The sequence below is a fragment of the Apus apus genome, chromosome 1 (assembly GCF_020740795.1).
Source record: "Apus apus isolate bApuApu2 chromosome 1, bApuApu2.pri.cur, whole genome shotgun sequence".
Classification (NCBI taxonomy): domain Eukaryota; kingdom Metazoa; phylum Chordata; class Aves; order Apodiformes; family Apodidae; genus Apus; species Apus apus.
Window position 1 is genome coordinate 172,041,697 of NC_067282.1, and position 25,847 is coordinate 172,067,543.

At 41.2% G+C, this 25,847-nt stretch overlaps 1 protein-coding gene across 4 annotated transcripts in view; it reads left to right on the plus strand.

Annotated features, from left to right (window-relative positions):
• The first annotated feature begins 13,487 nt into the window (after positions 1-13,487).
• TAFA2 (TAFA chemokine like family member 2) overlaps positions 13,488-25,847 on the plus strand; it is a 182,024-nt gene continuing 169,664 nt past the window's right edge. For all 4 annotated transcript variants that reach the window (XM_051632605.1, XM_051632596.1, XM_051632614.1 and 1 more), the window contains exon 1: positions 13,488-14,122. The gene's annotated coding sequence lies outside the window, so the exon portion shown is untranslated. The remainder of the gene's footprint in view (positions 14,123-25,847) is intronic.

Genomic DNA, 25,847 nt, shown 5'->3' on the forward strand with positions numbered 1-25,847 from the left:
TCAAGAAATCAACTTGAGGTCTGAGTTTCCATACATTAGAAAACTGCTGTACTTTTGTGCTTTCCTACAGTTTGGACTGGATGAATTTATTACCCATTGACCTCAAAAGGTGTGTACCGTGTAATGAGTGCATGTTATCCTGAAAGAAAGGCAGGTATGACTAGACACTAGCATGAAAACTGTCTTTGCCACAAAATTAACTGCAGTATTGACACTAGAAGAGCTGTGAGGAAAGGAAGGACAATCTTACCATGACAGAGAGGACTCGCACAGGGGCAGGGATGTCAGAGTGGAGGTGAGCCAAGTAAGCATATGCTGTTCCAGTGTGGAGGGGGTGAAGGGAAGGCTTGTATCAGGCTGTATTATATTGATATTCCACTATTAAAAAACCCCCACAAACACCAGTCTAATAATAATTAAAAAAATTAGTAAAGTGTATGAACTTTATTTTTGAGCAAGTGTCATCTTAATTTCTCAAACTTGTTTATGTGAGGGGTAAATTTCTGCACTTTCCAGTGTTTGTAAGTTTTGCTGGGTATGACTCCCACAGCTGTATAGTTGTGTTACCAGACACTGAAATGGCTCTGAATGTATCTGCGGAGGTTGATACTTTAAATGTGGAGCTGCTAAAGTTTGTTTAACATGTCAGTCATGTCAAAGTCTGTCTAGATACATTCCAAGTTTGCACAGAATTGACCTATTTCTGTAAAAATAGCTCAAAAGGGATTGCTGTTATGGATTAATATAGATGAGTCCCCATGGCTAGCATTCATGCATCATAAAAATTCCATTTAATTTTTAACATCTGTTGCGAAATTTTTATGATGCAATATAGTATTGGGTCAGGTAGGATAACTAACCATTGTAATGCAACAAAAACAGCTTCACAATACAAAGGGATTAATTTAGGGATAATAACTTAAATAATAGCTAATAAAATCAATCTAATTTTATGTACATTTTAAGAGGTAGACTAATCAAAGCTTAAAATGTTACAGGATAATAAAGCAAACCTTATTAATTTAGATATACAATAAAAAAGAGCTGGAATAAGCACAAGCTTACAATAAGAGAAAAGTGCTGGGCATTTAATCTTATTCTCATGGAAATAATTGTAGAAATTCAGAGCAACTTTAGCTAGAGTCTCAGCACACTAGTAGAAAGCCAATCTGCTCTTCTCCCACACTTACCAATGCTGCCTGTTTGGCTGTGCTAGAGGCATATGGAAACTTGATGCAAAAGACAGCATTTCATGCTATCACAGAATCACAGAATCACAGAATTGTCAGAGTTGGAAGGGACCTCTAGAGATCATCTAGTCCAACTCCCTGCTAAAGCAGGATGACCTAGAGCTCATCACTCAGGACTGCATCCAGGCAGGTCTTGAATATCTCCAGAGAAGGGGACTCCACAACCTCCCTGGGCAGCCTGTTCCAGTGCTCTGTCACACTCATAGTAAGGAAGCTTTTTCTCATATTTAAATGGAACTTCCTATGTTCCAGCTTGTGCCCACTCCTCCTGTCACTGGGAACTACTGAGGAGAGTCTGGCTCCATCTTCCTTACACTCACCCTTGAGATACGTACAGGCATTAATAAGGTCTCCCTTCAGCCTTCTCTTCTCCAGGCTAAAAAGTCCCAGCTCTCTCAGCCTTTCCTCATAAGGGAGATGCTCCAATCCCTCAGTCATCTTTGTTGCCCTCCACTGGACTCTCTCCAGCAGTTCCCTGTCACTCATGAACTGGGGAGCCAAGAACTAGACACAGTATTCCAGATGTGGGCTCATCAGGGCAGAATAGAGGGGGAGAATGACCTCCCTCGACCTACTGGCCGCAATCTTCCTTATGCACCCCTGGATTCCATTGACCTTCTTGGTAACAAAGGCACATTGCTGGCTTATGGATAGTTATTATCTTCCAGGACTCCCAGACCCTTCTCAGAACTGCTTTCCAGCAGATCAATCCCTGACCTATATTGGTGCATGGGGTTCTTCCTCCCCAGGTGCAGGACCCTACACTTGCTGTTGTTGAACCTCATTAGGTTCTGCTCTGCCCAGCCCTCCAGCCTGTCCAGGTCATGCTGGATGTCAGCACAGCTCTCTGGAGTGTCATCTACCCCTCCTAGTCTGGTATCACCAGCAAACTTGCTGAGGATACACTCTGTCACCTCATCCAGGTCATTGACGAAGATGTTGAACAAGACAGGACCAAATATTGACCTCTGGGGGACACGACTGGCTTCAGGCCTCCAACTCAACCCTGCTCCATTAATCACAACCCTCTGAGTTCTGTCACACAACCAGCTCTCAATTCACCTCACTGTCCACTCATCTAGGCCACACTTCCTGAGTTTCCTAATGGGGATGTTACGGGAGACAGTGTCAGAAGCCTTGCTGAAGTCAAGGTAGATAACATCCACTTCTCTCCTCTCATCTAGCCAGTCAGTTATGAAGCCATAGGAGGCTATCACGTTGGTCAAGCATGATTTCCCTTTGGTGAATCCATGCTGACCTCTCCCAATTACTTTCTTTGCTTTCACATGTTTTGGGATTATGTCTAGAATGTTTGGTTACAATACCTAACTGGGAACAGAGGTGAGACTAATAAGTCTGTAGTTTCCTTGGTCCTCCTTCTTGCCCTTTTTGAAGGCTGGAATGACATTTGCCTTCCTTCAGTCCCCAGACTGAAGATGGAGAGTGGCCCAGCAATAACATCTGGCAACTCTCTCAGAACTCATGGATGTATCCCATTAGGGCCCATGGATTTATGAATGTCCATTTTGGCTAAGTGGCCTCTAACCTGGTCCTCCTCTCCTGAGGGAAAGTCTTCCTTTCTCCAGACCTTACCTCTTGCCTCCAGGGTCTGAGATTCCAGGGGGTTGGCTTTAGCAATGAAGACTGAAGGAAAGAAGGCATTCAGTAACTCTCACTTCTCTGTGTCTTCCACCTCTAGTGTGCCCACCTCATAAATCAGCAGGCCTACATTTCCCCTAGTCTTCCTTTTACTACTGATATACTGGAAGAAACTCTTTTTATTGTCCTTGATACCCCTCAACAGATTTAGTTCCAGGTGGGCCTTGTTTTTCTTTGTTGCATCCCTGCATTCTCTGACTACATTTCAGAATCACAGAATCCCATTCCTGTATCCCTCCCAAATGGCAAGTCCTGTTTTCCACAATCTGTAAATTTCCTTCTTTCTTCATCTGTTTGTTACGTAAAGAAGGGAGAAAAAAAGAGGGGAGAGGTAACCCACTAACATACAGTCAAAGAAGCCAGGATTTCATTAGCAAAGATGGATGGTTTATCAGACACACTTCTGCAAATTCTATAAATTCATAATAATCTGGTAGAAAAATGAGGAATCATCAGAATATTTAATGGAATATTTAAATTGCCACTGCAAATTTAGGTGTTTAAGTAATTCTAGTAGAGTTATGCTATAAACCTAATGGCCTTATTAATCTGAGTCTGTAATAGATTAAGCTGTCCTTGCATTTTCTTTTGCTAGGTTTCCTATAGAAGCAAGCCTTGTGATTTGGAGCCCTATCTGATTCTGATTTTTCACCAAAACTCAAGAGATGGGTAGTAGTCTTAAAGCTATTAAATTGCAATTTAAAAATATGCCTGGGAAGAAAAGAGAAAAGCCACAAGTGCATCTGTCTGAAAAGCCGTCCCTTGGGATCACCCTCACACAAAAAGAGAAAATTTGAAGTTTGCCAGCCTAGGAAAAGCTTCAATCAACCATGAGGTAAAATCCATAGGAAATGAGACTTCATTAGTACCAAAGCTCACAGAACTTGTTACTATTCAGTTTGTTTAACAAGTTCACATTTTAGACAACTCTTCTTTGATATGTCACATGAAGCTACATGAGTATTAGATCTGCTTTTTATCTGCGTAAGGCTACAATAAAACAGAAAAAAACCAACTCAGTGTTCCCCAGGTGATTTTCTTTCTGGGTGTTCATGCATATATGTGACAGGAGAGGAGGAGAGGAGAAGGAAGGGGAAGCTTAGAAGAACTGAAAAGTCCCGTTTCAGGATTTGGTGAGGCGTTGTGTTACCGGTATGACTTCTGACATCTGGTGGCAAAATCTCTCCATTACAGTGTTCACTCTGAATTTTTCAGAAGTCATGCCCTCTCCCTCCCAGCTCCACGGGATTGTCTGACATTTGTGAATGCTTAATGCCAGTGAAAACCAGGGCACTTGTGGATAAGAAGGTAATTCCGGGGTCTGGCAGGGAGCAGCAGATACGCCATGAAGCTTGAAGTGGGAGGAAAACAAAGATTTATGTAGCAGGTTTATCTAGCAGCAGCCACAGCATCTCTCTGCCTCCCAGGCTGTGCCTTCTGTGTAGAGCAAAGACATCTGAGATACCTTTGAACTGCTCAGAAAAACAAATTTTTCCACACCGAGATGTGAGCACTGAGCCTGCTTCCAGTTGCCAAATCCTGGCACATGTGCATGACACTGCAGCTTCTATGGATGTGTGCCCCCTGACCACAAGGAAAAATGCTCTTTTTGTTCATTGTGAATACTGAGTTTTTTGGCTGAAAGCACACATGGAAATGATTTGTCTGAAAATGTGTATTTTTAGAAGAAAACTGTAAGCAATTAAGCATTGGTCAGAATGAAAATGTCAAAATTATTCTCCTGACTGTACAAGATACACTCCCAAGGACCTAGGGCTTCCCAGTTATTGCTCACCATCCTTATACTACATTTGGGATAGGTTTCAGAGAATCACAGAATCACAGACTCTTACCATAACCTGACTCTACCAACCATCAGTCCAACTCTACCAAGTCCAGTGCTTAACCGTGTCCCTCAGCACCACAGCTACATGTCTTTTAAACACCTCCAGGGAGGTTGACTCAACCACCTCCCTGGGCAGCCTCTTCCTGTGTAAGCATTATCTGCATCCAAAATCAAGCCCAGATGTTTGTGTTATGTTTACCATGCCCCAGTTGTGAGAAAAAAATGGAAATTTGGACTGACTCACTATGTGAGGCAGTCTGGCAGGTGGTGAAGCTTTTCAGGTCGGCTGGAGCTGATGCAAATGAGTCACTCAGGGCAAATGTTTTGGCAAGATGCTGGATGCCAGGTGGGGTGCATGGGGTGCAGGGAACCAGGGGGTGACATTGCTGTCCATTCACGTGTGGCTATTCAGCATGGGTAACCAGATGCTAATTCATCTCAGTCAGGTGAGGGTGGACTTAGTTGTAACACTGGAGAGAGGTGCATATCAGCTCTTTGCAGCAGGATCAGGGCATCCTAGTACTGGACCATGATGAAGTCCAAGCTCTGAATAAGGCAAGGTTGATTTATAGGACTGCAGACTGCAAATTTACTGCCTTCAAAAGGATAAGACAACAGCCACAAAAGCAGAAAAAAACTGGAAGGCACACATCCTTGAGCTTTTCCTACCATGAAGGAGGGAAGGCTTAAGGAGGAAAGGCTTAAGATGGAAGGCAGAGTTCACTCAGTCTGACTTCCTTGCCCTGCAGATCCTGAGATCTAAGTGCCAGTAATCCTCTGTAGGTACATATAGTTTGCTTTCATATTTATACAAAGAAAATTGACTTATATTTAGGCTATTATCTGTGTAATCCATTAGCTTCACATTTGTAATCTCATGGGAAGGTATAGCTACTCTAAACAGAAAATGTAACTTTTTACATATATGGAGTGAGTTTTTTTGATTCTGCATTAATCAGAGGCATTTTTTCATGTTGAATTAATAGCTGCTTCTCCTCAGTCAAGCCAAATGCTTTTTGTTTCTCTTTCTTTTGGGGGAAAAAAAAAAAAAAAAAAAGAGTGTTTCCTTTCAGTCTTGTTTTTGAAAGTATCTTGAAATCTGCAATTCAGAATATTTAAACATGATCATATTCTATTCTTGCTTTGGTTTCCCTCATTCCTCCCCCAGTTTCAAGCTGCTTTGGAATAAATACAGTAGATAATATTCTAAGTAATAGTACTACTTCTGCTCTTGACTCTCGGAAAGCTCCACTTTTGCCTGTACTCAATATGCAGAAAGATTATATCAAAATATACTTTTTTGCCTTACTATTAAAACACCATAAAGTGTAAAGTCTGTAACAGCTTTTAAGATATCTTCTAATGTTTTTTAATGCACATACACTAGCCTAGAACATTACTGAGTGCAATTCTCTTTTATTTTTCCTTCCCTTATTAAAACATAGGTGGTTACAATTCAGAAGAAGAAAGACTTAAAATCCCAAAGAAATACTGAGGAACAGAACAGCTTATTCCTATTTAACACACTGTATCCTTCACTAAACTTACTGAACTTTGGATTGTATTATTTGAAATAATTTATTATAACTGTAAAACAGGTGTAGTGTAATCTTAACAATGACTCGATCATAAATGTCTTTTACAACCAAAATGATTCTATGATTTTATTATTTTTTTAGAAAAAATAACTGAGGTAAGTTCACTGTGACTTTTTTTCCTGCAGCAAACAACACATCTGACAACCCTCTAATTTATCTCCTACTGTAAAAGAACAGAGTTACTGGGCTAATAATCTTTGACACCTTTTAAATAGAATTTGTGATGCCTGTTTTTAAAGTGACACTGCACAGATTAGAAAATCGTATATCATGAGATAATGTATGGCATCATGAATCTCTACAGTGAAGTCTAATCCTTCTTGTAGATCAGTTCTCAAGTTTTCCAACACGTTGCCCTCAGTAAGGAGGCTTCAGAAAAAAAAGAAAAAAAAGAAAAAAGTATGATTTGTTTCGGGAAATCAGCTTGTTTTTGGTCTGCCTAACCTCCTGTTTTCACAAGGTCTCCTGTTCTTTAATATGACTTAATGATATAAACATAATTAATTAATGAAAATAATTAAAAACATAATTTTGAAAATAATTATATTTCTTTTAAATTTAGATGAAAACTTCATTAGTTAAGGAGGTCTGTTTTTTTTTTTTTTTTCCAATTTTGTCTATTATGCAATCTTTAATGTAATATTGAACCAAAATTAACTGACATTTAACCAAGAGTTAAACATTTATTCGTTTTGAAGTTGTTGGTAGCTTGGCTGCAAGAGCTGATGCTGTTTGATACACAGGAAATAGGACCTACTGCATTTTATCAGATTAAGACACATGCACAAATGAGTTCTAGAACACAGTAACCCAAATTTAGACCAGATGTGTGCAAACACTTTTCATCCTGGTTTTGTTTGTTTGTTTTTTCTCCTGATTTCTTTCTCTGTATCACAGAATCACCTAGGTTGGAAACGACCTTCTAGATCATTGTTTCTGTTTCCTGCTCTAAGCCCCACAGATGTAGGTGGAGGAATAGCTTTTTAAAAGAAAAAATAGCTATTTTTTTCCCCCCTGGGTACAGTCTGGGTCTTTTCCCAAGCTCATTAATGTACTGTACATCCAATACTAAACAAGTAAAACACTTACTATTCTTTTAATTAAACCTTTGTTGTACAATAGAACCCTGTAGTCACCCCAAAATATTTGGCCTATGGACTCTTCCTTTTAGTGTAATAAAACACAGAACTGTTGTTTATTCTATATATATATATAAAACAAAGAAAATTACTTGTTAAAATTTAAGGCCGCTTCCAAAAGGCAGGGAAGCCAAGTATTGTTTTACTTTTGATCTGAATTCTTCTGGTCTTTTTTCTGCCTTTCAAATGGATTACAGCCTGAATTAAAAAAGAAATTTAGGTGCCACAGCATGAAATATTGCAACACCTAACTTTCTGGTATGTGCTTCACCCAGAGCAAGACTCAGAAGCTGTGCCTGGAAGCATAAGGTCTCTAATGCGTGGAGAAGGGAAGGTGCCTTATGAGGATATATAAAAATATAAAAAGCTCGGTAGTGACTTGTCAAGATGTAGCAAATGAGAAATGAGGACTGCAGGTTTTTAAATCTTTCCCCTTTAGGGAGCTTAGGTGCTTTACAAAGTATTAGAAAGAAGCATCTTTATTTTTCAAAATAGCTACAGTTCTCATAGCCTGGGGGATTTTTCTCTTTTTGATGAAATAGTGTAAGAAGAAAGATCTGTTTGTATGACATTCTGTGGGGTAGGTCAGACAAACAGCATTCAGCCCAGGGTTCCTTCATCTTTGTTTAACTCTGCTTTTTTGGTGAGTTTGGGGGAGTAAAGTATCACCCCTGACTGGGGAAGATCAATAGGGACCACTTAAACAAAATGGACATACAGTAGTCCGTGGGGTCAGGTGACTTCACATCCAAGTGCTTTGAGGGAGTGGGATGATGTCATCGTAAGACTGATCCCTTATCACTGCAGATGCTCGTGGTGACAGGAGAAGGTCTCAAAAAATTGGAAAACGATAACTATGCCCATTTTCAAGAAGGCAAGGGGAGCATGTGTGGAACTACAGGTCAGTCTACAGGAAGGTTGTGGAGAAAATTCTCTTAGAAGCCATTGTCACACACATGAAGGGTAAGAAGGTAATTTGGAATAGTCACTATGGATATAAAAGAGACAAATTCTGCCTGTCCACCCTGATTGTCTTCTACAATGAAATGACATGCTGTGTGGTGAAGGTGAGAGCAGGGGGTGTTGTTTATCTTGATCTTAGGCTTGGTCTAACATAACATCTTTGTAACCAAACGGGACAGATACGGGCTGGATGGGTAGTTTATAAAATGGAAGCATATTGATTGGACTGTGAGGCTTAAAGAACAGCAGCTGGTCACTGGTGGCATTGCTCAGTGTTCAGTACTGAAGCCCATACTGCTGACAGTATTCACTGACAGTCTAGATGACAGTGGCAAACACTGCCAGCAGATGACACCAAAATGCAGTGAGCAGTCAATACTCTGAAGGGCGGGGCTGCCATTCAGAAGGATCAGAAAAGGCTGGAGAAGTGGGCTGACAGAAATTTCATAAAGATCCACAAAGCCAAATTCAAGTCCAGCATGTGGGACAGAAAAGCCCCAGGCAACAGAGCAAGCTTAGCACTGACTGTCCAGAATATGTCTTTGCAGAAAAACACCTGTAGATGCTGGTGAACAGGTTGAAGATGAGTCAGCAGTGTGTCCTAGCAGTGGTGAAGGCACAACATACAAAAAACTTGAAAGCTGTGTTTGTTCAGCCCCCTTAAAAAAGGGAAAGGGGGAAATCTAACTGCTGTATTCAACTATTTATGGACGGTTACAGGGAAGATGGAGTTAGTGGTTTCTTGGAAGTGCACAGCAAAGTGATGAGAGGCAATGGACACAAGAGGCAGAAAGAAAAGTTCCGAGAAATATGCTTAGATTTAAGGCAGAAAATCCTTCACAATAAGGGTGGGCAAATGCTGGAAAAAGGCCATAAAAGCTGGTAGGTAGAATCTTTGTATTTGGAGATGCCTGAAACTGCTGGAGACAACCCTGACCAACCTGATCTAACTTTGAAGTCAGCCCACCTATGACTGGGGTTTGGATCCTCAGGCCAACCACACCTCCAGAGATCCCTTCCAACCCATTTTTTTTCTCTGATTCTCAGATTTCTCCCTTCTTGATTGAAAGTAAAAATGTCTTGCTCCCAAACTGACACTGAATATGTCTGTGTATCTGACTTTTTCCCTCTGGAACATGGCATTACTCCATAAGCAGTGTGTATGTTAGCATGTGTAAGCAATAAATGTAATTTCGTATCTTAGGATAATGGTTTTAAATGGTAAAAAAATGTCATAGTGTTTCTCTGTATCACTTACGTGTTGTAGAAAAGAAAGAATGGTTACTTCTGGTTTTTTTTGCAGTCAGCTTTTCTATTTTATGTGGATGCTTTGAAAGATTAATGATGATTCCAGTATGCTAGTTAAAAACTCTGTTTCTTTCAAAATCCAATAACCAGCATGATTTTAATAAATACCTGTGGGAGACTTATTAAGGAACCCCAGAATATCTTTGCTCCAATGCATTTTCATTTTTCACCAGCTTTTCAGGAGTCAGTTACCTTTATTTTTGTATGTGAGTATTTGAAATGTACCAGAGCTTTTGCAGAACTTTAAACTTGGTGGACCAGATTCTTACCTGCAACAAAATAATGAGTATGTAACTGGGTATCTGTATACACATTGTAAAAGGAACTTTCAGGCACTGTTAGACTGTCCCAGCTTACAGAGCATCAGGATGATAACCACAAGTACTTCACAGCAGCTGGCTTTTTGAATCTATACTTCCTCCTTCTAGCTTCAGGAGATGGCAATAGAGGAACATTGTAGGATACTGCTGCACATCAGGCTCTAAGCTACTATAGGTCTTCTTACATGAGGGTATTCCTGATGAGAGCTGTGCTCTGTGTCTCTGCTTCTTTTAGTATCTAAAGTTCAATATTATGAATATTTTTGAACCAAATGAGAAACCAAGAACCTAATTGCTAAACTGAAGAACAGTGCTGCAACTGGCACTTTTAGTTAGCTTATGTTAGTAGCATGGTGGGTGATGAGAGGGGTCTTTTGAGAAAGACAAAGGAGCAAAATTGTTGGTGGGCATTAGTAAACTCATCAGTTCTTAGAGACAAAAATCTACATGGGGCTACCAATATATTTATTTTCTTTTTCTCTATTTAGCAGCTCAGAACATGCATGCCTCTGAGTAAAACCAGTGGTTAAAAAAGATCCATACCAGATCCATGCAATCATTCAAAGCCAAATTTTTATATTCCTGATTTTTATGCTGTGCTCTTCACCTATACATGGAAATTCTGAAGTTGATCCAAACACTATACCTGTTGTGAGTGCAAATGCCCATTTTCATGTTTTATGCTTTTCTTTTAGCATATAGAAGAGCCCTGGAGATTGATGAAAAGTAAGAAATAGTGACACCAACTCAAAAACTACACAAGCTGAAGAAAGAGAGAACATTCATATAATAATTGTATTTCATAACTGTATTGTGTTCTAAGGCCACAGTATTCAGCTGGGGATTTTCCAGTCAGAAATATATAAATACAGGCTGTACAGGACAAAGACTGCCAATCTGTTATTTCCAGAAAATGGAAAATTTATCATATTGTGCATGTGCAGCATGTACAAATGCACCTTAGGAGATGAGTCAGGCTTACCACATATGCATCTGTAAAACCAGCTGCACCGTATAGGTGCAACGGATCATTTCAGTTCTTCCCAGGAGTGTTGGCCATACTGTCTGTGAAAGCACATAGAAAAGCATCCTGAAAGCATGTATTTCTGCATCATGTCACACAACCTTTAGATTTTCGGATGTCTGGCAAAATGATGTAGAACAACTGTGTATGTTCAGCAGCATCACACAGTAAATTTTCCAAGATTTGCGCAGAACAGATTCCTGGGTTTCAAAATTTCTTATCTATTTATTTGTATACTGTTTTTTTCCCCTGTTGTTTGCATGTGACTTTTAAATGTAATTTTCACTCGGTGATAGTAGATCTGTGTCTTCAAATGTCTTCGCCTGATTTCTGTAACAGCAGGACACCAATGTGAAACTAAGTATTCTCTGGTCTCACAATGCGGTCAACTTGAGTGTGATGATCCATGCAGCTAATACAGGTATATGCGCTCCTCTAACTAACTACAAGCTGTTTGCAAGGTCTAAAGTGCAGCAGCTGCTGTAGCTGCATTTCGCCTGCTGCCATTCCATTTTTTGGTGCGCTTGGACTCCTTTTAACCCACTAACAATGCTTGTGGTCCTACAGTGACCCACACAACAGTAGAAGTTACCCATCTTGATATGTATGCAGGTTCCCTGGTAATTTTGCATTGCTGGTGCAGGAGAATCCATCCCCTGTGGATCCACATTAGTTTGGGTTTACCTCAGTGTACTGAGACCACTCTGCTGACAGCAGCACAGGCTTGGTTGTTTCAGTTCCCTCTGTATTATTTTTAGCTTCAATTCTGCAATTCTGCAAATGTGGAAACACAGTTACCAACTAGGAAAATCATGATGTTATTGTATCAGCTTCCAGTGGGTGAGATAAGACCACATTTATCCTTACGACCAGAAGCCTTTTAATTTGACTGCAGTCTGCATCCAGGCATGTAAGTGTGCTGCAGAGTGTGCTGCAACAGTGATGGTGACAACCACACACCAGACTGCTTTTAACTTGCCCTTTCCATACCTGCCTCTTTCTATTTCATCCTAGAGATGTGTCACTGTGTGTGGGGTAGTCAACATTAAGCCTTAATTCTGCCTTTTCTTTTCTGACTGCATGGACCTTTGGGTCTGTATCGGCTTTGAAAACAAAAATAATTTACACATTTTACAAATACTTACTTCCATGGAAAAACTCTAACATGAAGGATAACATCTGGGAAAGTGTTTCACTTCCCCCTTCTGTTTCTCACAGAGTTTACTATCAACATCACGTAAGATGTGATGACAGTTAAGGGCTCCACGAAAGTGCCTTTTCAAAAAACTTGTTATTTTACTAGCAAATTAAAAATAGACTTTTTTTTTTTTCATTTTGTACAAATTGAAAAAATATATCTGATGATTAAGTATATCAGCACTTCTTAATGCTGCATGCATTCATGCCCATTTAACCTAGAGGTGGATAAGAATTCTAGGATGAGAATTTGATTCTGTTTGGAGGGTCCTTTCTCACACCCTTTGGCTCCCTCCCCTCCACTTCTTTGCAACCCCTTGCAAACAGCACAAAACCCACTGAGAAACTGGGCAAGCTATGGTTTTACTCATCCTCAATCACTAACATTTATCTCTATGAATCAATAGTGGTGGCAGACGACTGCGACCCACCCCCCGACTTTAAGCAGGGGGAGAAGGGGTCTGACCCATACGTTCCCCTGCCACCTCCCAAGCTCAGGCGCGGGCCGAGCCCGCGACCCCACCGCTCCGGCACCAGCCCGAGGGAAGAGGGGCTCGGCCGCGGCTCTCCCGCCGCCGGAGCTGCCGTGCGTGACTCCTTTCTCCCTCTGGAGGGAGACACAGCCCAGCTTTTGCCTGCCGCCGGCGCCGCCGCGTCCCTCCTGCCTCTGCCCCCGCGGCCCCTGCCCCACGGCCCCGGGGGAGCTGCCCAGCCCTACCCGGCCAGGCGCCCGGAGGGGTAGGCGGGTCCCGGGGGAGCGGTGGCGGTGCCACCCCCTCCTCCCGCCCCCCGAGGGATCCGCGGGGATCTCCTCCTCTTCGCGGCTTGTGCGGAAACTTCGCACAGAGGAGCGGAGGGGAAGGAGGGTAGAGCAGCGCCGTGCCGGGGAGGGGGGTGCGGCCCAGCCCCAGTGTGCGGGGACCGCTGCGGAGGTGGCGGGCGCTGCCGGCGGAGCCTCGCTCCTCGGTCAGACAGAGCGGCGGCCGCGGGGACCTGCTGCCTTGTAAAGGGGCTGGGAAGGAGGGCAGCGAGGAGCCGGAGGAGCACCGGGGAGCAGAAGGACGTCCCTCCCGCCCCCCCGGCAGGGCAGGCTTGGAGCTGCCTCTGGTTGTCCGGCCGCCCGGGGCGGCCCCGCGCCCATCCGCGCCTCGGTACGGGGCGGTGCGGTGCGCGCAGGCTGGGCGCGGGGCGGCTGCTGCTGCTGCTGCTGCTGCTGCTGCTGAAGGTGAAGCTCTCGCTCTCCAATTACTTTTCCCAAGAGGGAGAAGGAGGCAGCAGGAGGGGGAAGTCGTGCTGTGTGTGCAAGGCAAACCAATCAGAGATGCTCTAACGGAAGGATTGCTGCAGGACGCGCCGGTTTTTCCTCCCTTTCTCTGCCGGCGGGGCTGAATCGGGACCTCACGCAGCTGGCGGAGGGGCTGGAGCAGCACCGGGCTGCTGGACGTCTTCACCCTCCGCTTTTCCGACAGCTATTCCATACTTCGTCCTCATTTTATTTTATTTTATTTTGTTTTAATACAAGAAACAGTTCAAGTCTTCCCTTCCTTCCCACTTACTTCACCCTTCCTCTAGCATCTCTGAGCCGGATTCCTGGTGTATTCCCAGAGAGGCGGGGGGAGACCCGGGCCCCGGAGGACGGCTGCCTGCCCCAGCCCATCCGAGCCGAGGGGAGCCGAGGGGAGCGGAGCGCGGCGCCGCTCCATGCCCCCGGGCACTGGCGGGGCGTGTGCCGGCGATGCCCGGGCGGTGAGGCTGGAGCTCCCCCCCGACGGTAGGCGGCCGATCCTTAGGTGTTTCCAGCAGGAAGCGGGGCTGCAGGTAGGTGAGGGGCGTGTGTCGGTGTGTCTGTCTGGGCGGTGGTGGGGGGTGCCGGGAGATTCTCTCCGCGGCTGGCGGAAACCCCGCGGGGTGCCAGGCGGAAAGCGGCCGCGGCGGGGCCGGGCGCAGGCTGAGCGGGGCGGCTGGTGCCGACTGCCGCCCTCCCGCTGCCCAGAAGTTGCAGAAAGCCGGTGTGAGGGGAGCTGCCTCCGCCGCTCCTCCGCCTCTCCTGGCGGCTGCCGGGGCAGCCTGTTCCAGCCCTGCGCCAGGGGATCCGCAAGGCTCTTTAAAAATAAAATAAAATTTTTAAAAAATCCACTTGATTTTGTTCAGAGGACCACTTCAGCCTTTCAGCAGAGCCATGTGGGGTCGGGGGAATCCACTCGTTATCAGCCCAACTACTGGTATGGCAGGGGTGGCCGCTCACTCGCAGCACCCCCGGGCACTTGGGGCTTTCCCCTGCTTTGGAGCCCGGGGGCTTGACCGGTCGCCTTAAGAAGGCGGCTGGAAAAGAGAGAGGAGTCGCTTGAGGAATCCTTTGGAAAAAAGAGCTATAAAGAGACGGTTCCTGGCTTCATTTCTTTCTCTGTGTAACGCTCCCCAAGTTGTGGTGTATCTAGTATGAAACATGCCTTGTCCATCCACGTAGCTTTCTTTGCGTTTCAGTGAACTCCTTTTCCTCCTTAATGTGTAACAGGTTCTGTATGCCACAGGGAGAGGGCTTTTCACTTACTCCACCCCATTTATAGCTTTGCAAGAGAAAGTTTTAGAATAACCAGCTTTCTTCTTGTGGAGCTGTGGGCTTGGACTCCCGGTTATGTATGCAAAGGATAAAGAGCAATAGCTTGCACTGCCCTGTTAGGAGTTGCCATGCATGGCTCTTATATTTCATTCTTACCGGGAGTTAAAATAATCGCTTAAAGCATTTAAAATTGTATGTGTAGCTACAGTTTTCTCTTTCCAGCTTTTGCTTGGATATTTTCAATATTTTTTTTTTCAAACACTAAGTACCTCACTTCTGCCACCCACCCCCCAGCAGCTACCGGCTAAGCATTTAAGGAACCGTGCTTTGACTCCTGCAGAACTGCCAATTTAAATAATAAACACACTCAACCCCTATCCTTGAAAGCACTGTAAAGCGTTCAGGGTCTTAGGGTCTTCGCACAGCAGTGGATACATTTAAATTGCTATTGACTAAATGATAATTGTTATCTGGTTTCTCTGTCTTGCCAACTAGTCTTAGGCATTAGCATGCAGCCTGCTACATGTTTAAGACCTTAAAGCTACTTTATGGGCTGATCTAAGTGAAGTCAAATGGATAAATTAAGATTCTTTTCAGTAGTGTAGAGTAAACACTAGAAAAATTGTAGCTCAGTGGTACTAGGAATATAGCTTAGCTGAAGTTGGGAAAAGAGCATGCTAAGACATTTTTACTAGGGGTGGCAAAGGTTGCATCTTTCATTATACTTTTTCACAGTAATTGTGCAGGCATTTCTTACTAATGCCTAAATTGTTTTGTGAGTGCATAATTAACAGCAGTAAAGAAATTAATGCAGATTTCATTATTAACATTTTATTTCAGAAAGTGGATACTGTGGAGGCAATATCAAAAGCTCTGTGGGTTTTTGTTTATGTCATAAAGTCCTGATTTTCAAAACTACAGTGCTGTTATTCTTACAAATGTAAATACCTAAGTGCCATATTTTCAGTCAAAAGCTTTGCTCAGTTGACAGCAAATCAAGATTACTATTCACTGGTTCCACATGTTGTTTGAACATAAGGTGGCTTTAAAAAATGTGGTATTAATTTTAGATATGCTACTGGTAGTGGGCGATTGTGATATAAGATCTTGATTCCTGTCATGCTGTTCTAATCAGAGAATGACAACTAATCTGACAGTATCTTTTATCACACTGGACATACAGGGTAACCTTTTTACTTGTCTCTTCTTATGATGTGAGGGATCTCAGTTTTACATGTAGATGCTTGTAATGCACTTTATAATTCTGGCAGGGAATACATGGAAAACTTGTTCTGAATAGAAGCAAATAGATATGTGTACAGACGGATATTAGAGATTGCTTTACTGGCAGGTTGCAAAGTGATGATTCATTGAACTCTATCACGATTACATAGAGCAAATAATACTCTACACTGAATTGTGGTTGCAGAGAAAAACGTATCAGCCAGGAAGTTTCATAATTTCATCACATGTGATGACCGACTTGATAAAGGACATCTTTACAATTGCAGCCTATGTGTTTTTCGTGAGCAAAACATACCATGGATTTTTTCAGATCTGAGCATCTTCACACTTAAATTTATTGCTGGCTGTATTGCTACTTACCAAACTGTGTAGAGCCTAAATACTGTATTAGAAATATGTTGTTTTAATTATGTTGTATGTTTTACTTACTGTAAATAAGTACTAGAACAATGCTAACTAGTTATCACACTAAAGGAAATAAATGACTTTGGAAGACAGAAAACCACATTACCTAATATGCATATACGCAAAAATGTGATGACCATTTTGAAAAATTATTCTGAATGTTATATATAACTATCAGTGAGCAAGCAGTTCTGTGCTCTGGTTTTAACTTCTGCAGGATTTTATTAGAAATGCTTCATTAAGTCACATTATTCTGCAGCTGTTTGTTCACTGAAAATTAAAATAAAAATCAGGAAGTTTATCCAGCAAAGCAGCATTATTTCCTTTGTTAAGTACTGAAAGTTTAAACAAAAAAAATCCTTTAGCATCAGTGTGCCAGAAACACTGAGTATACCCTATTTTTGTGATCTATGGATGGCATTTAATGATGCAATTAATCAATGTATTTATTAGTCAAACATCATCAAACGAAGAAAATAGGTGCAAGTAAAGAAAAACTGCATGATGCTACAGAGGCTGAAGCAAGGGAAGATCTTACAAATCTAATTAATTAATGTTCAGTCTCATATTTGCAGTCTATATTTAAACATCTCATTTTAAGGTCTTTCTCTCATTGATTTTCTACTACAACTCCAGATTCAGGTAGCAATAGCTTTTAACTTGAAAATGCATTTTCCATTTACATTTTGAGATGATGAATTTTAAAGTCATTGAGGCAAAAGTTGTGTTTGGATGCATATAACAGAAGGGGCCTGTGCCAGCAGATCTGAATACTGACCTGTCCCCATTCATGACCTTTTTCATGTGTTAAGAGGGACATCCCCAACTGATCTAGACTTTTGTTGCTCCACTGGAGTAGATGATGCTTTGACATTTTAAACCATCTGGAGATTTGCTCCATTATCCTTAGATCATTGAATTTAAGTGTGCGCTTTGTAAGGATTTTCTTGCTTTATTTTTTAGCATGAGAAAACATTTACATACTATATTGAGCTTCACAGGATCCATGGCAGGGGTAGACCTTTGCACCAGAAATAATTTTTTAAAACTGTGGCCCACTCTTGGAGCTATTTCAGCAGGAAATTTGGCCCACTTACTTGGTTTTGTAAGCTGCTAATATGTATTTCAAAGCACTCCTCCTCATAACTCAGTTCAGATTTATAAAATTTTCAGACATAGGGATGAATGTGGAAACATCAACACTAATGTCGTTCATTTTTCCTGGTGGCAGCTACAGAGCTATCTCCTTTTGCTCTTGGTAGAACTTGGGAGGACTGTGCTTTTATTCTTTGTATACCCTTGCCAGCTACTCTTCCTTGCCATATGTAGTTGGTTATTTATGAAAAGAGAAGACAAAATACTAATGGCCACCTACTGTACTTTTTTGCTGCCAGTGCAAAACAGTCACATTTTTAAGAGAAACAATTGAAGGCATTTTTATAGAGCTTCTTCCATGCAGTGTGTGAGAAACTCTGTGGAGATAGAAGAGAGGAAATAAAGACATTGCTTTTTACAGTGCTAGTTATGGCAGGACACTACATTCTTATGTACATTGGGAAAAAGTCACTATAAAAAGCTTTCTCAGCTTTTTCTTCTGTTTGGATATGTCAGGACACTGATTTGTAGAATGCATTGTACCTGTAGCTATTGAAGTAGCACTAGAATATGTTTTGTATGGATATGATCCTTAGTCCTTGTGTGAGTAAGTTACAGGAGCAGCTCATGTATCTTTTGTGGTATGGAAGAATCACTTCCATCACTGCATGTGTAAGAAGTGGGAAATTGAGCTTCCCCTCCCCTTTTTAAAGCTTATCAAACCTCATAATCCGTACTATGTTAATAGCTTATAGTTTCCAGTAGCCTCACTTCACATCTTGCTGATCTTGTAACATGAAACTTGAACACGCATCTCTCGGCATCAGGACAGCACTGTTTGTAGCTGCCTTTACTGTGAGCATCCCTTTAACAATGCAGAGCAGAAAGCTATAGGACAGGGTAGCACACAGGTGAAAACACACAGAGATTTTTTTTTGGACTTGTGGCTGTTTGATAATCTTCTACACTTAAATAACAAATCAGAGCCGAGGCTGAATAAGGTGCTTTATACTGACAGACTTCACAAGTAAATAAATGCACCAGCACAGTTCAACAAGCCAGTTTGGTTGCATAAATAGCAAGTATTAAGAGCTGGTAAGTTGCTTAGTGTGTATGAAACATTTTTTAATTAGATAACCAAGTTTTAGTCTTGTTAGTATGCTGGCCTCTCTCTGTGTGGATTTCTTGCCTTTGTTGCAATATTAAGATCCAGTATCTGAAGATGAGTTACTGCACTAGATGGACCACTGGCTTGATCCAATAAACCAACTTCCTTCTTGAAATGCAAGGAGGCGTTATTGCAGTACTGTATATTTAACTGACTTACTAAAACCAAACTGCAATTGCTTAGTGTACTGTTTTTGCTTTATTTTTCACTTTAAAAAGCAGGTTATAATACATTTCTAAAATAAATCTCTCAGTAACATGTAGTCTCACACCAGCTCTTTTAGAGACAGGAGCACAGACCTGACAAGTCTCTCACGTTCACAGTGATATTCTCATACTTGATTTCTTCCACTTCCCCACTGCAGTTTCTGCATCACATATTGATAAGGCAGAGCTGTGCCCTCCAGTCCATCTTGCTGCAGACCAGCTGACTATGTGGTGTGCTTCACTCTTCTCTGTCTGACATATTGTGTCATGGAACAGGGGAGAGTGTATGATGCAGCCCTTGGGTCACTAAATGGCTTTTCATGCTCATCTGAGCATCTTTATGCAGGACACTTTTGCACGCATCCATAAATCGGTGGGTCTGGATGGAATACACCCACGGGTGCTGAGGGAGCTGGCGGAGGTCATTGCTAGGCCACTCTCCATCGTCTTTGGTAAGTTGTGGGCAACAGGAGAGGTGCCTAAGGACTGGAGGATAGCAAATGTCACTCCAGTCTACAAGAAGGGCAAGAAGGAGGACCCAGGTATCTATAGAATGGTCAGCCTCACCTCCATCCCTGGAAAGGTGATGGAACAACTTGTTCTTGGCACTATCTCTAGGCATATCAAGGATAAGGGGGTAATTAAGAGCAGTCAACATGGTTTTACCAAGGGGGAGTCATGTTTGCCCAACCTTATAGCCTTCTATGAAGAAGTAACTAGGTGGATGGATGATGGTAGGGTGGTAGATGCGGTGTATCTTGATTTCAGTAAAGCATTTGACACTGTCTCCCACAGCATCCTTGTAGAAAAACTGAGGAAGTGTGGTCTTGATCAGGTAGTGAGGTGAATCATGAACTGGTTGAAAGGAAGAAGTCAGAGAGTTATGGTCAATGGGACAGAATCTAGCTGGAGGTCTATGACTAGTGGAGTCCCTCAGGGGTTGGTACTGGGATCAGTACTGTTCAATATTTTCATCAATGACCTGGATGAGAGAACAGTGTGCCCTCAGCAAGTTTGCTGATGACACTAAACTGGGAGGAGTGGCTGACACACCAGAAGGCTGTGCTGCCATTCAGCAAGACCTAGACAGGCTGGACAGTTGGGCAGAGAGAAACTTAATGAAATCCAACGAGGACAAGTGTAGAGTCTTGCATCTGGGGAAGAACAACCCCATGTACCAGTACAAGTTGGGGGCTGACCTGCTGGAGAGCAGTGTAGGGGAAAGGGACCTGGGGGTCCTGGTGGACAGGAGGATGACCATGAGCCAGCAATGTGCCCTTGTAGCCAAGAAGGCCAATGGCATCCTGAGGTGTATTAGAAAGGGTGTAGTTAGTAGGTCAAGGGAGGTTCTCCTCCCCCTCTATTCTGCATTGGTGAGGCTGCATCTGGAATATTGTGTCCAGTTCTGGGCCCCACAGTTCAAGAAGGACAGGGAACTGCTTGAAAGTGTCCAGCACAGAGCCACAAAGATGATTGAGGGAGTGGAACATCTCCCTTATGAGGAAAGGCTGAGGGAGCTGGGTCTCTTCATCTTGGAGAAGAGGAGGCTGAGGGGCGACCTCATCAATGTTTACAAATACGTTTAGGGCGAGTGTCAGGAGGGTGGAGCCAGGCTTTTTTCAGTGATGTCTAGTGATAGGACAAGGGGCAATGGGTGCAAACTGGAACATAGGAGGTTCCACGTAAACGTCAGAGAAAACACCTTGCTGTGAGAGTGAAAGAGCACTGGAACAGGCTGCCCAGAGAGGCTGTGGAGTCTCTTTTGCTGGAGACATTCAAAACCCACCTGGACACGTTCCTGTGTGATGTGCTGTAGGTGATCCTGCTCTGGCAGGGAGGTTGGACTAGATGATCTTCTGAGGTCCCTTCCAACCCCTAGGATTCTGTGATTCTGTAATTATTCACCTATATGAATTTTACATAAACCTCCTCTGTGAGAAAAGTGCTGGCACAGCTATCACAATAGCTGCATTAATACACTGATTTTCTTTAACACCTTGTTCCCATTCCCACCAAAAAAACTCAGCTCCCAGTAATGATACTCAGATTCCCCTCTTCCTCATCATACTCTCGGCTGCACATAAACTACCTTTTCTCCTCTAGCTCTCCTTGCCCTTCCTTTTCTCTTCACTGTTCACCTCATCTGCATTGGTGTCATATGAGCTTTCCGAATGTCAAGTAAATTCAGACTGCAGTCAGCATCACCAAATTGCTTTGCTGCCAAAAAAGTCTCTTTTCATATGCCATGACCCATCATCTCACAGTTAGCTGCAAGTCATTCTGATTCCCAAATTTACAATATATTTTCTATTTAATGAGCTATTAAACATTATGCACTTTTTAACTTCATCTTTTCTCACTAACTGCATTCTTCCTGATAATTATAGCTTTAGAAAGAAACAATTAATTTGAAACCAATTCTGCAACAGAAGTGACATTATTTAGATAGCATTCCTCCATATCCATGCTCTAGGGATTATCTCATTAGAATATATTTATATTTGGAAGCTCCTTGAGACCATTATATCAGTCCAATAGCCACCATGTTGTCATCAGTAATACAGACAAGACTACTGCATATGCTATTTTAATACATGGATGGATGAATAGTTAATTTTTGCTCTGACTAAATAAAAAAATTCAGTTTATGCTCTTAATCCACCCCAGGAGAGTGTTTTGAGTAAGCTTAACTTAAGCACAAACACAAATAATATTACATATGTATTGCACTGGTGTGGACATTTTGGAATTGGTACATTAGTCTCATATATTCTTTTGGCAATGGTAATATTAAATTTGTTAGAATAATTATTCAAACTAACTGATTGTCTAAGAAAAAAGGTTGCAGAAATTGCAGATGACTCAGTAACAATGAGTGAGTCCAGTCTTTGTTGCTCACAGGTTCCATTACATCTGTGTATTTACTAAATCAAATAATACCTACTAATTTAGGTTATATAATCCTGGTTCTACCATTGTGGTTAATTATATCTAGTTAATGGATACAAACGAAATGCTGTAAATGTGCTTGCATTCTGCCAGTAGCTTAGCTTGTGGTATATCCCAATAACCTTTCCATGAATTCTTTATTTTTTTTCCGCTGCCACTCTAGCAAAATATGGAAATGATTGACAGAAGGCAACTTTGCCCATGACCCTGCTATGGCAGAAGGTAGAAACGTACATTTAAAAATAAATTAATCTTTCAGGTTTGAACCTTATGTTCAAGCTGCAGTAAAAGTAAGCCTCTCACAGAAGTCCCTCATTCATTGTGTGTCAGAGCTCATGCCTGGTTCTCACAGTTACTTTGTAGGAACAAAACAAAAGGTTGCTGGGAGAAAATTTCCTTTCTCTGAATCAGATGTTAAATCCTGATTTAAAATGAGTGCAATATACATATGATTGAAAACTGTGCTGAGAAGTTTTCAAGCCATCTAAAATTCTCATCACCTTCATATCTGGCAGGAGTGATGTGTCTCCTCTGCTCTGTTGGATACTGTAAATTCAGAACTTGTGCCTTATGCACCCCTTGCACCCCCTTCTGAGCAAATGGCTGAGTCTATGGATGAGTAAGTAGTTAAGCAGATAGCTTCACTTCTCCCCTCATTTCTCTTGAAGCTGGAACTTTTTTTGGTTCAGCACTACTTAAGTTTAGTGGCAACCTTTTCTGGTTTCTTGGCATAGTAATATGACAGGCCTAATTCTGTCAGCTGAAGTAAAATATTAAAGTAATTCAAAGCCAGATTTTTAAAGCAAAATATTTTTTATTCTCCCAAACTTCCCACTCATTAGACAAATAAATGAAAAAATAAACTTTACTATTTTATTAGAAAAAGAAGCTATGATTAAATAAATTATTATGTCCACAGTCTTTCTGAGTTGCATATTTCAATCTCTCTGTGTCTTTATTTCTGAATCTTAAATCAAGCAGTTGTTGGTAATTCATGGCTTCCTTCCTGGAGAGACAATTTGCAGCTGTCTTGTTCTTTTAATTTCTGTATGCATTCTAGTCTTGACCAGAAGATCTGTATTACTTCTATCTAGCATCTGGAAAGCACCTCTTTCCAATTACTGTCCAATCTATTGCAACCTTAAAGTTATTACTGTCTCTCTACAGATATATCTATTTTATTTATTTACAGCTGGTATTTCCACTTGCATATAAAATACATTTGCATTCCAATAAGTATAAGAATCCCAAACCAATTATGAACTGATTGTATATGAATAGCTATGTGACAGTCAGAAAATTAATGTATATCAGCCTACATTATCAACAGAAATTGTGAGATAAATGTGTGTAATTTTGCTGTCTATACAGTACATTCCTGTTTCAGCAGTGGACCGTAGAGCTCAGATGATAGTAAAGGGAGACTGTAAAGATTTAAAGGTGCATCTTTCTCTGCTCTACCACTTTTGGGGCTGTTTGTTGGCTAACTGTAATTTTCTCTGTTGTTCTTTGCCAAATGATGAGTCAGGGTCACCATAATGGCTTCAGGTATTGGACGACTGTTTTGGAAGTAGAGGGGATATTTGAGCTCTGTACATAATGATATGTTGGTTCCCACAGTGTGATTGTTTCTAGTGGAAATTATTATGTGAGAATCCTTGTTCTTTTTAGTCACTCCCCTCACGTGAGGAGAATTTTTGAACTTAAGTGAATGATCATGTAGTAAGAAGTCTGTGATTAGAGCCCACTGGAAAAGGAAATAATGTAATGGACAAACATTATTTCTGTTTCATTTTTATCAACTGTTGCTGAGGTTCTCCAATGACTATGGCCTTGATAAAGACATTTAGTTTTTATCCAGCTGTTCTTTTTTGTGAAGGCGAACTCAAGTTGCTCTGTTAAGGAACTTCAGTAATGGCTGGAGCCAGACGACAAACGGGACTAGAGACTAACAAAAAAGGAAATGGGAATGTGAGAAGAAAAATACTGCTTCATACTTTGCCAAATGCTTAGTCATATTCTTTCTGTTGTTTATTGGTAGCCAATGTTTCACGTAACACTGTTACAGGAAGACTTATATAATGCTAATTTGTGCAGGTATTGAACAGTCAGTCCCATTTTGCAGGAAAGAAGCTGTACCTGGCTTCTACTTTTTGTTCTGTTTTTATTTTGTGCTCTTTTCACCTTTGTGGAAGACATTTCATTAGTGTTTCCCAGAAATGTCTAACCACATTGGAAAAAGGCATGTTTGCCTATGACTTTTTATGGAACCCTGCATTGTAAGGCCTTTTAATTCTTAACTATTGTAAATATTTTCTAGCACTTAAGATGGCAAGACCATAATTGGTGTAGAGGAGACTGATGAAGAGATTGTGCATGTGCTTCCTTTTTTTATTTTATATAATCTTTAGCTTAGGCTTCTGTCCAAGAAACACTTTCTTTGAAAAATGTAGTGAAATCTATTGTTCCATTAGATATTTTCAGTTGTGTTTTGTTCTTTTTTTTTTTTTTTAAATGTGACTGAACGAAATAATGTCTTTGATTACTAACCACATACTAACAATTAAGAAATTCTATATACTTACAAATACATTCTTCTACAAAAATTTAATTTCTAAGTTAAGTGTCACTCACACCAGTAAATAGTAATGCCAATTACTTTAGTACTCATGTAGTAAGAGAGCACAACTTCTTGTTTTTTTTTTTACCAGTGTAATAATTCATGGTAGTAACTTTCTATGGGAGTTTCAATTTACCAGTTAAATTTCCAGTGAGCTTGTAATGATTCTTTAATTTGGTCTACTTTTTAAATTTCTTTGCTGTTTGAGGACACGTCCTCCTACCTCTGAATGTGTTCAAGCTCCTATCCCTTTACCTCCCTTTGAACATCCCCATCATTTTGCCATCCCACAGTACACACTGACCTTCAACACTAGGCTTCCTCAGCAGGTGTAACTGATTTTAGACCATTGCTGAATAAAACAGCCAGAAAAATTTTAAATTCAAAGTTATTTTAAAAACTAAGAATTGAATATAGCAAAATATTAAATGGATTTTAAAGTAAGAGCTGTAATTTCTATCTTACTTTTTAGTTTCTCTCTTCCAGTTGGTTTGGTTTCTGCAGTTGTTCAAAGATCTGTGGAGTACAGTAACTTTTCTGAGAAAAAGTTAAAGAACCTGAGCAACAAACACCACAAACAGGACAGAGATGCAGCTGTTTTTGCAACTGTTAGCAGTCATATTTTAATGCTGGTTATTAAAATAGCATCATATCCCTTCATGGTTAACTCCATGTGTTCAGTTTCTTTACTAGCCTTCAATGCTGTAGAGCTTTCAGTGTGAGTACTGCATACCTCTTCTCTAATTTCAGACTCAAAGTGATGAAGGAAATTTAAAACCTGCTCAGATGGCCTAGATCTGTCAGAGAAAAGAGTCGAGCCCTTCACATAACCATTGCAGTTACTCTGAAATTCAGTCTATGAATCTCATATAATAAAAGCTCTTTGGGTGGCTGATTTTGATTGAAAAGGTGAAGGTGGAGCCACCTTTCAGCATTTTCAACACTAATAAAACTTGCAGTTGGAATTTACCTTTTTACTGACATTAGCAAGTCCAGAAGATGAACAGCTACAATTGTGTTTTATCACCATTTTATGTTACTTGATTGGCCTGAATATCTTTTTTTCCGGTGATGAAAATTTATGATTTGGAATTATAAAGCTAGGTGTAACAGCGGTCTCATAGGTGTCATAGTATTATGTTTCTTTGCATGTTCAAAAGTATGGTAGCAATTTTATTTTTGGAAGTTATTCTTTTTAATCTTGAAGTTGCCGCCCAAAAATTTATTAAATCTCCTGGTATTTGGAGTAGAGTAATAATATGCATCATCAAATCCAATTCCCAAGGCAGCATAAA